The sequence below is a fragment of the Hypanus sabinus genome, chromosome 10 (genome assembly GCF_030144855.1).
Source record: "Hypanus sabinus isolate sHypSab1 chromosome 10, sHypSab1.hap1, whole genome shotgun sequence".
In the NCBI taxonomy this organism is placed as follows: domain Eukaryota; kingdom Metazoa; phylum Chordata; class Chondrichthyes; order Myliobatiformes; family Dasyatidae; genus Hypanus; species Hypanus sabinus.
This window is the reverse complement of record NC_082715.1, coordinates 17,546,942-17,558,961: the sequence shown is the minus strand read 5'-3', so window position 1 is coordinate 17,558,961 and position 12,020 is coordinate 17,546,942.

Below are 12,020 nucleotides of genomic sequence, written 5' to 3'. Positions count from 1 at the left end.
CTATATTATTTTTGTGTGACTGTAGTTTACTGATACCTTATATGTGCTTGCTATCTGATTTGTGTTATATGTGCCTTGTGCCATGTGTAACTATTGAGACTGTGTTTTGCATCCTCTGTATGTATTCATGGGCATTCATGTATGTTTGAATGACAATTTAACTTGAACTTGAACTTGAATCACCTCCACTAGGGTCCATACTTTCACACCCAGAAACTGTGCATGGTCTTCCTCGGTCCACGATCCACCCTGCAGCTGTGTGCCAACCAGAGTCACCCAGCTTATCAGTAGAAGTGGCTGCAAGTTCTACTCCATAAAAGTATATCACAGATGTACTTGAATGTTAAACCATCAAGAAACAAAACTTAGTTTAGTAGCATACTAAGCTAACCAGACTCAAAAACAGTCATTTTCTCCAAGTAGTAAGGCTGATCAACACCTCCACATCTCCCACCTCCACTACTTTATCGTTTCCTGTACCTGTATCTAATATCGCTTTATGGACAGACACTCAATATACGTACAGTGCCTATAAAAGGTATTCAACCCCCTGGGAAGTTTTCATGTTTTACTGTTTTACAACATTGAATCACAGTGGATTTAATTTGGTCTCATTGATACTGATCAACAGAAAAATACTTTTTCATGTCAAATTGAAAACAGATCTGAATTAATTACAAATATAAATCACAAAATAATTGATCGCGAAGTATTCACCCCTTTATTATGACACACCAAATCATCACTGCTGTAGCCAATTGATTTTTGAAGTCACATAATTAGTTAAATTGAGATCTGTTTTTGTAGACCTGTGTACTGTTAAGATACTTCAATTGACTGTAGTAAAAATAAACCTGTATCTGGAAGATCCAATTGCTGGTGAGTCAGTATCCTGGCAAAAACTATACTATGAAGATAAAAGAATACCCCAAGCAATTCTTTGAAAAGGTTATTGTAAAGCACTAGTCAGGAGATGCATAAAAGAATATTTCCCAGTCACTGAATATCCCTTGGAGTACAGTTAAATCAATCATCAAGAAATGGAAAGGATAAGCACAACTGTAAATCTGCCTAGAGCAGGCCGACCTCAAAAACGGAGTAACTGTGTAAGAAGGAGACTAGTGAGGGAGGCCACCAAGAGACCCAAGATAACTCTTGAGGAGTTACAAGCTTCAGTGGTTGAGATGTGAGACCGAGCGTATAACAACTGTTGCCTGGGTGCTTTACCTGTCACTGCCTTACGATAGTGGCATAGAGAAAGCCACTGTTGAAACAAATTCACATGGAATCTTGGCTAGTGTTTGCCAGGAGGCACGTGGGAGACCCTGAAGTCAGCTGGAGGAAGGTTCAATGGTCTGATGAAACCAAAATTGGCCATCAGACTAAACACTGTGTTTGGCATAAATCAAGCACTGCACGTCATCAAAAACACAGCATCCCTACTGTGGTGGCTGCATCATGCTGTGGGGATGTTTCACGGCAGAAGGTCAGGAAGGCTTGTGAAGGTAGAGGGTAAAATGAATGCAGCAAAATACAGGGAAATCCTGAAGGAAATCTTGATGCAGTCTGCAAGAGAATTAAAACTTGGGAGATTAGTTTCTCAGCAAGGCAATGACCCCATGCATATAGCCAAAGCTACATAGAAACGGCTTAAAAACAACAAAGTTAATGTCCTGGAGTGGCCAAGTCAGAGTCCAGACCTCAATCCAATTGAGAATATGTGGCTAGACTTGAAAAGAGCTATCCCCATCACTCACTATCCCCATGCAATATGACAGAGCCTGAGTAGTTTTGTAAAGAAGGACTCTGTAGGGAGTGATGCAGACAGCCCAGCGCATCTGTAGATGTGATCTTCCCACTATTCAAGACATTTACAAAGACAGGTGTGAAAAAAGGGCCCGAAGGATCATTGGAGACCTGAGTGTCCCCAATTACAAACTGTTCCAGCTGCTACCATCTGGAAAATGGTACTGCAGCATAAAAGCCAGAACCAACAGGCTCCAGGACAGCTTCTCCCACCAGGCCATCAGACTGCTTAATTCATGGTGACGCAACTGTATTTCTATAGTATATTGACTGTTCTGCTGTACATAATATTTATTATAAATTACTATAATTGTACATTGCATATTTAGATGAAGACATAGAACATAGAATAGTACAGCACATTACAGGCCCTTCGGCCCACAATGTTGTGCCGACCTTCAAATCCTGCCTCCCAAATAACCCTCCCCCCTTAAATTCCTCCATATACCTGTCTAGAAATCTCTCAAACTTCACTAGTGTATCTGCCTCCACCACTGACTCAGGCAGTGCATTCCATGCACCAAGCACTCTCTGAGTAAAAAACCTTCCTTTAATATCCCCCTTGAACTTCCCTCCCCTTACCTTAAAGCCATGTCCTCTTGTACTGAGCAGTGGTGCCCTAGGGAAGAGGCGCTGGCTGTCCACTCTGTCTATTCCTCTTAATATCTTGTACACCTCTTTCATGTCTCCTCTCATCCTCCTTCTCTCCAAAGAGTAAAGCCCTAGCTCCCTTAATCTCTGATCATAATGCACACTCTCTAAACCAGGCAGCATCCTGGTAAATCTCCTCTGTATCCTTCCCAATGCTTCCATATCCTTCCTATAGTGAGGCAACCGGAACTGGACACAGTACTCCAAGTGTGGCCTAACCAGAGTTTTATAGAGCTGCATTATTACATCGTGTCTCTTAAACTCTATCCCTTGACTTATGAAAGCTAACACCCCATAAGCTTTCTTAACAACCCTATGTACCTGTGAGGCAACTTTCAGGGATCTGTGGACATGTACCCCCAGATCCCTCTGCTCCTCCACACTACCAAGTATCCTGCCATTTACTTTGTAAGACATAATGTAAAGATTTTTACTGCTCATGTATATGAAGGATGTAAGTAATAAGGTCACTTCAATCAATTTAGTTGGGGAAAAATTGAAGTGTCCATATGTGCAAAGCTGATAGAGATCTACCCACACAGACTCAAGGCTGTATCTACTAAATACTGAGTAGAAGGGGATGAATACTGATGCAATCAATTATCTTGTGTTTTATATTTGTAATTAGTTTAGACCATTTTGTAGAGATCTGTTTTCACATTGACACAAATGAGTCTTTTTCTGTTGATCAGTGTCAAAAAAGCCAAATTAAATCCACTGTGATTCAATGTTGTCATTGCAAAAAGAGAGAGAGAGATACCGCTTCTACCTCTTCCAACGATTCTGAGTGAGGCACAGAGAGATCTGTATTTACTGGCAATTACCTTTATTGTTCAAACCAACAAATACGTGAATTAACACACTAAATTCCTTGTGCGCACACCTGCTAAGTATCCCTGACTCTCCTGGATAGTCAAAGAGTAGCAAAGGTATTACCCGGGCAGTGGAATTTACGCTGGCCAGGCTCTCCTTGTTCCTCGTGTTCCCGACTCACTCTCCACGTGCTTCACACAGGGTTCTTCTCGCTTGTATCTGCGATGGTTATTCTTCGAATTTACCGCCAGAGACACACACAAAGCATCCACTTTTATATCCATTGCTTATCAATTCAAATGTCGCATTCTCGTGACATTGGCTGCAGGTCATGTGTCTGGCCTTTAACACCTGGTCATTGGCTCTGGTCCAAGCAGCATCCATCTATTGTCCTCTTTCCATCAAGGGACAGTTGCTGACTCATGGCTCTTTGTTCTCAGTCAGCAATGAGCTTGAATCTCCTCAGGCATTCACAATCCTGCATGTTATAGCCAACCAAAGAACACCTCACAATAACTCCTTACTTGGAAATGACCTCCAGTCCAGCAGATTACCTGAAGAGTCTTTGTGCCTTCTTTAAAACACTAATCAAGTCCAGCATGTCAAGCTCACAAAATGGAGAATCGAGTGTCTTCACAAAATGGCAGCCTCCATCCCCCAAGCACATGGCAAGAATAAAGACTGCTTCCACTGTCCTTGATTCATTTGAATTCACTGATTTGAAGATTGTCATTCTTTCTGGCCAACATCGTAAAACAATAAAGCATGAAAACTTCCGGGTGGGAGGGGGTGGGGTGGGTGAATACTTTTAATAGGCACTGTGTGTGTATATATATGAGCTATCTCACATAAAATTCAAAGTTTAAAGTAAATTTATTATCCAGGAACATATTTATCAACATATACGACCCTAAGATTCATTTTCTTGTGGGCATACTCACTAAATCTGTGACAGAATAATAACCATAATAGAATCAATGAAAGACTGCACCAACTTGGGTGTTCAACTAATGGGTAAAAGGCAACAAAATGAGCAAAGTACAAAATAAATAAATAAATAAATAAACAATAAATACTGAGAGCATGAGATGAAGAGATGTTGAAAGTGACTCCACTGGTTGTGGGAACACATCACTTTATTATATTTATTGTGTTGTTTATCTTATTGTGTTTTCCTTTTGCACTGCATCAGATCCAGAGCAGCAAATAAAGTCATCGGAAAAGATAGGATTAAAATAGGCCCTTTGGCCCATCTAGTTCATGCCAAACCATTTGAACTGCTTACTCGCATCGACCTGCACTGGGACCATAGCCTTCCATACCCCTACCACCTACTTTTTTGTTCTTTACACTTGTGTACTTGATATGACATTAAACTATCTTGAATATGATATTTAGACACAAAAATCCAAAACGTTCTCTGATACACGCTGATATTGCCAGATTGAGGGAATTTGATGAGTTCCTTTGGTTATTTCATTGTTCAGATTGCAGGTAGTCTTGCATTGTAACTACACCAACATGTCTGACACATCTCTTGTGCTCCTGTCACGCTTTTTCATATTCCTGCTTGATCCAGAGTAGTTCCCACTACATAATGGTGCCTGACCTGCTGAGCACTTCCAGAACTTTCTGTTTTTATTTCATTAATCTAGGTTTCAAGTCAATCACATACACTGCATCAACATCCCCTTGAGAAAGAAATTGATCCAACACAAAATGTTCATTATTTCAGCCTAGAGTAACACACACAAAACACTGGAGGATCTCAGCAGGTCAGGCATCATCAATGGTAGGGGATCCCAGCGTTTTAAAGTCATTGACCAATACCGTTCAGCAAGGGCTCTGTGGACCCCAGCTTGGGAAACCCTGACCTATGGAAAGGGATCAAAAGTTGACATTTTTGGGCCGAGGCCCTTCAGTAAGAGACGTTTTGATGAGTTTGTTTGAGCACAGTCTTTTATTCGTACAGGCATGCCGCAGGCAAGGCAGCATTTGTAAGCTATTGAAATCTAACAGGTCATCCACAAAGGTTGAAGCTGGGCTAACACCCAATGGCCACTTTATTAAGTACACCTGAACAGCTGCTCAGTAATGCAAATATCTAATCAGCCAATCATGTAGCAGCAACTCAATGCACAATAGCATGTGGATATAGTCATAATTTTATGCAGTGTTGCTGCCATATGATTGGCTAGTTAGATATTTGACCAGGTTAAGAGGTTCAGTTGTTGTTCAGACCAAACATCACAATAGGGAAGAAATGTAATCTAAGTGACTTTAACTGTGAAATGATTGTTGGTGTCAGATGGGGTGGTTTGAGTATCTCAGAAACTGCTGATCTGGGATTTTCATGCACTGCAGTCTCTAGAGTTCAATAGAATGGTGTGCAAATCAAAAATAAACACCCAGTGATTGGCAGTTCTGTGGGCAAAAATGCTTCGTTGATGAGAGAGGTCAGAGGAGAATGGCCAGACTGGCTAAAGCTGTCAGGAAGGTGACAGTTCCTCAGGTAACCACACGTTACAACAGTGGTGTGCAGAAGAGCATCTCTGAATGCACAGCATGTCAGACCTTGAAATGGATGGGCTACAGAAGCAGAAGGCCACAAACTTACACATACACAGGAGGCCACTGTGTGTATGTAGGTTAAACCAGAGCCCATTGCCTGACTGGACCTATTAAGCAAGCCTTCCATTTCAGTACTGCAGCATTGTCATTAGCCTATTAAAAACCCTTGCTATGTGTTAAACTGTTTACACTGATCATAAGAAAATAGAGTTGGATCGACTAGAGTAAGAGTTGGCTGTACTGCCCATCCACTGAATATGATTATGGCTCTTCTGCTCTATGCTACAGAACTCTGCCAAAGTCCGAGATGCATATACTGGACATAGCAAGAATGCCTACAACTTTTCAGAATCAGAATCAGAGTTACTATCATGGGTGTGTGTGTGTGAACTCCTGGTGGAGTCGTCGGGGCGCCATTATGACAAGCTTTTTGCACCGATCTTTTTGGTGATTGCTCATCATACGGCGTGTCTTGGGCATTTTTTATGAGGTCGTAACTCAACCTATACATGGATGAAGAGCGTGCAAGGGAGCCGGCTGGATTCGAACTCGGGACCTCTCACCCCAAAGACCAGCGCTGACGCCACTATATAAACCAGTTAAATTAAAAGTAGTGAGGTGGTGTTCATGGGTTCAATATTCATTCGAAATCGGATGCCAGAGAGGAAGAAGCGATTCCTGAATCATTGAGTGTGTGTCTTCAGAGTCCTTTACCTTCTTTCCTGATGGTTACAATGAAAAGAGGGAATGTCCTGGGTGGTGGGAGTTCCTAATGATGGATGCCACCTTTTTGAGGCACCACTCCTTGAATATGTTCTAGATGTTACAGAGGCTTTTGCACAATACTGTACGTTCCATGAAGCATTTTGTGGTTGTGTATACTAATCTTTAATTTTGAAATGACCTCAGTGGTGTTTATACTGTTGATGGTGTGTACCTCACAGTCCTCCTACTCCTCAGTATTGCATAAATAACACTTCTGCTGCCTTCTATTGTCTATCCCCTTCCCCTGTTATTGACACTATGAAAGGCCGCCACTAATTTGTCTTGTGCTGTTCTAATAACACTGATTGATTGATTGCCACTAATTTATCTCACTGCGCTGTTCTCCGCGTTCTGGTCCTCTGGGTAACAGAAACTTACCCTTACAGAATTCATAAATCGTGACCCAAAACTTTGATGTATCAGACAAAATTTGCCCTCACGGAAGTCCTGTGAAAAGAAAACGTAAAGAAATCACCACAAATGTATTTTTTAATGCGTGCTTCTTGGTGCACGTGCAGGTGAAGCTGCTTTGCATTGCGGAAGATTGTGATATGACCTGTTTACTGGCCTCGCACCTTCATACCGGGGGATCACCAGTACTGAGTTTAGCCCTACATCTGCAGGCAATGGATCCTTTCATTCTCTAATTCAAATATCTTATTGCTTTGAACTGATGTGTGTGCTGAACGATTCCTATTGCCTTGTTAAAAGGCTTTTCCTCCAGACTGGGTTTTCACACAAGTAATACATTTCCCCACAAAGCTTTATCTGACAACAGAGCACCAAAGTTGTAATGCTGTTACAGACACTTTGGAATGACTGTGAAATCATTATCCATTTTTCCTCACCTCTGATTACATATTATACTCTCTGTCCACAATCTCTGACAATGTCTCGTCAAAATGGTTTCATTTATTTCATACTTTATGATTATCAGAATTGTGAAGGTTCATTTCGGAGGGCACGGTCAAAATTGCCAACCACCTCAGAAATACCTGGGCCAATTTCCACCAACAGGATTGCTTTGAATATTGACAATTGCTTCAGCCACTTACATCTTTCCTTTTTTTTCTATAGAACTTGAAATAGAATTCATCTAAAAGATGAGAGATGTTAATTCCAAATGACCCAAATGCACAATGTGTTCTGACATTTGACGATTAAGGTTCCTCACATTATCTTTCATTGTTTCTTTACTCTAGCCCATCATTCTGCAAAGGAATTTTAAATCAGTTCTATAACTGGACGTCAAAGTAGCATTGTGGTTAGCGTGACGCTGTTACAGCTCGAGCGTTGGAGTTCAGAGTTCAATCCTGGCATCCTCTGTAGGGAGTTTCTAAATGTCCTTCCTCGAGATGCGTGGATTTTCTCTGTATCCTTTGGTTTCCTCCCACACTCCAAAGATGCAACGTAGATTAATTGGTCATTGTAAATTGTTCAGAGATTAGGCCAGAATCGGGTTTAATATCACCAATATGTGTCGTGAAATTTGTTGTCTTTGCAGCAGCAGTACAATGCAATACATAACAATTAAAACAAACTGGGTGACGGGGGTACTTCATGAGGGACGCCGCCTTTTTGAGGCATCGTTCCTTGATGATGTCCTGGGTACTACGGAGGCTCGTGCCCATGATGGAGCTGACTAGGTTGATAACTCTCTGCAGCTTCTTTCAATCCAGGGCAGTAGCCCCACACACCAGCACCCCCCCCCCCAAACCAGACAGAGATACAGCCAGCTAGGGTTAAATTGCGGTTGTCGGGAGAGGGGCGGTTGGAGTGGGCAGAATGGTTCAAAGGGCTAGAGGGGCCTATTCGCACTTTATCTCTAAATAAATTAAAATGAAAGTAAATTTCAAGATTCATAATCATTTATTGTTATTGTTCAGTAGGTGACTGTAAAGGAAATCAAAATAATTGCTACTCCAAATCCAATGCAGCACACATTTCAGTTTGCTAAATTTGTTCACTTCTTCACTCAAGTGGTGGTGGAATATATATTCTGACAAGAAAGAGAGAAAGCCTTATATTCCCTGTTAGACAATGCCCAAATTCCAATGCCAGGTAGCCGCACATTTTCCTTTCTTGGTTGTTTATGTTTACCAATGAAAACCTACCTGTTATTACAGAGGCTACCTGGGGCTATTTTGTTTCAGTTACTTTGATGTGTTGTAAACTTATTCTTAGAGTTGCTGGACCTATAGCCAAAGGCCAATTTGGGGGACATCAAAGCACTAAAACATTTGATTTTTCTATGGACCACACACTCAGATTCCACATGGGATTTCACTGAGTCCCAGTTAAACTGAGGTAAAAAAAGATTTCATGTTCAAAGCCAGGGAATCGTCCATTTGTAATACATCTGATTGTAGGTACAGTCCTTGTGCGTGGGTTGCTTAAAATTAGCAGGCAAGTGCCGCGAGGGGTAACGAAGGCAAACGGAAGAAGACAAAGTGAGGAGTGTGAGAAGAAGACTGGGTGAGAGAACTAAAGGCCATAGGTTAAGTGTGAAAGGTGAAATGTTTCCAGGGAACATGAGGGGGGAGCTTCTTCGCTCATAGGGTGGTGAGAACAAAGTAATGGATGTAGGTTTGATTTCCGCATTTAAGAGAAATCTACATAAGTACATGAGTGGCAGAGATATGGAATGCTATGGTCCGGCTGCAGGTTGATAGGACGAGGCAGGATAATCGATTGGCATGGATAAATGGGCCAAAGGGCTTCTTTCTGCACTCTATCGTTCTATAACTTCCTGACTCTAAATATTGAAAGGGAGAAGTATTGTGACAATTGCACAGTGCACCAGTGAGTCCTCACCCGAACTAGTAGAATGCTGCTACGGATACATCGAAGCCCTTGAACAGAAGATCCTACAAAGAGTAGTGGAAACAGCCCAGTCCATCACGGGTAAAACACTCCCCACCACTGAACACTGTCATAGGAAAGCAGCATCCATCAACGGGGCCCCCACCACCCAGGTCACGCTCACTTCTCACTGCTGCCATCAGGAAGAGGTACGGGAGCCTCAGGACTCACACCAACAGGTTCAAGAACAGTTATTACCCCTGAACTACAAGCTCTTGAACCAAGGGTGATAACTTTACTCCGGGAAATTGCCACAGAAGAGGAGTCATTCAATACTGTGCAAAGTTTGAGGGGCATATATATATAGCTAGGGTACCCAGGACTTTGTACACTACATTATTCGTTTAGGCAAGTGACATTAGAAGCAGGTTTGTTAAGGTTAGGAACAATTCCAGCTAAACCTGAAAATATCAATACAAATCAAAGTTTGAAGTACAAAGTAAATTTATTAATAAATTACATATGTCACTTCACAGACAGGACCCAGGCTGTAAAAATAGGGGACAAGCTCTCCTCTACAATCACTCTGAGCACCGATGCCCCACAAGGCTGTGTACTCAGCCCCCTGCTGTACTCACTGTACACCCATGATTGTGTAGCCAAGTTTCCATCAAACTCAATATATAAGTTTGCTGATGACACCACAATTGTAGGCCGTATCTTGGGTAATGATGAGTCTGAGTACAGAGAGGAAATTAAGAACCTGGTGGCACGGTGCGAAGACAATAACCTATCCCTCAATGTCAACAAGATGAAGGAATTGGTTGTTGACTTCAGAAGGAGTAGTGGACCGCACGACCCAATCTACATCGGTGGTGCGCAGGTGGAACAGGTCAAAAGCTTTAAGTTCCTCGGGGTGAATATCACAAATTACCTGACTTGGTCTAATCAAGCAGAGTTCACTGCCAAGAAGGCCCACCAGCGCCTTTACTTCCTGAGAAAGCTGAAGAAATTTAGTCTGTCCCCTAAAACCCTCACTAATTTTTCTAGGTGCACTGTAGAAAGCATTCTTCTAGGGTGCATCACAACCTGGTATGGAAGTTGTCCTGTCCAAGACCGGAAGAAGCTGCAGAAGATCGTGAACATAGCCCAGCACATCACAAACCAATCTTCCATCTTTGGACTCACTTTACACCGCATGCTGTCGGAGCAGTGCTGCCAGGATAATCAAGGACAAGGCCCACCCAGCCAACACACTTTTTGTCCCACTTCCCTCTGGGAGAAGGCTCAGGAGCTTGAAGATTCGTACGGCCAGATTTGGGAACAGCTTCTTTCCAACTGTGACAAGACTTCTGAACAGATCCTGACCCGGATCTGGGCCGTACCTTCCAAATATCTGGACCTGACTTGCACTACCGTACTTTCCTTTTTCTATTTTCTAATTATGATTTATAATTTAAATTTTTATTATATTTACTTCGATTTGTACTTCTGGGAGCGCGAAGCGCAAAATCAAATATCGCTGTGATGATTGTATGCTCTAGTATCAATTGTTCGGTGACAATAAATTATAATGGTAACAGTATATATACTACCTTGAGATTCATTTTCTTGCAGGCATTCATTGTAGAACAAAGAAGTACAATAGCACAATACAAAAAAAACTGAGAATATGGAATGTGTAATCATTGAAAATAACTACAAATTCCTAAAGATTGATTGTTATAGCCAGGGCTGGTAATTGGGACAAGCTCCCACTACTAAATGCTCCCAAATAGCCGCAAATAGCTTCTGACAATCAAACGAGAACTCCTGGCCTTCACGTGTGGCTTAGCTACTTAGCCTAGCAGTACTCTTTTTACTGACAGGGGAAAGGGCAAAAGCAGGTTACTGGTGCCTTAAAACCAGTTGTTCAGGCAGATGGGGCTTGTCAGTCATGATTGGCAGCTCATCTAAGAGAAGGAAAACTCAGATCTCAAATCTCCACTGCCTTGTGGTTGTACCCACTCATGGGGAAGGTTTCAGGAGTAAACCCAGAGGGTGTGGTGAACTACATATACCTGTCTGGACATGCCCCTCTGCTGACTGCTCCTGTGGCTCCTCCCACAGACCCCTGTATAAAGGCGATTGGAGGCACTGCTCCACCCTTAGTCTCCAGGATGTTGTGTGGTGGTCTCTTGCTACTAATCATGGTCTCTTACAGCTAATAAAAGCCTATCGTTCGCCTCCCATCTCTGAGAGTTATTGATGGTGCATCAGAGGGAAAAACCAGACTGGAGTCTCTAAGGCAGTCTTACATTGAGTTCAATGCTGACTAGCAACTCCTGTGCTCTGCTGGTACCAAACTGTATCAGTCTCTGCCGTTCCTTTTCGCTAAATCTATCAGTATATACCTCTTTTAATTAAAAAAAAGTCATTAAGAAGGTAAAGATGGAATACAAAATTAAGCAAACCAATATTATTAAAGAGGATACCAAAAGTTTCTTCAGATACATAAAATGGAAAAGAGAGTTGAGAGTTGATATCAGACCACTGGAAAATGATGCTGGGGTAATAGGGGACAAGGAAATGGAAGACAAACTGAATAAGTATTTTGCATCAGTCTTCACTGT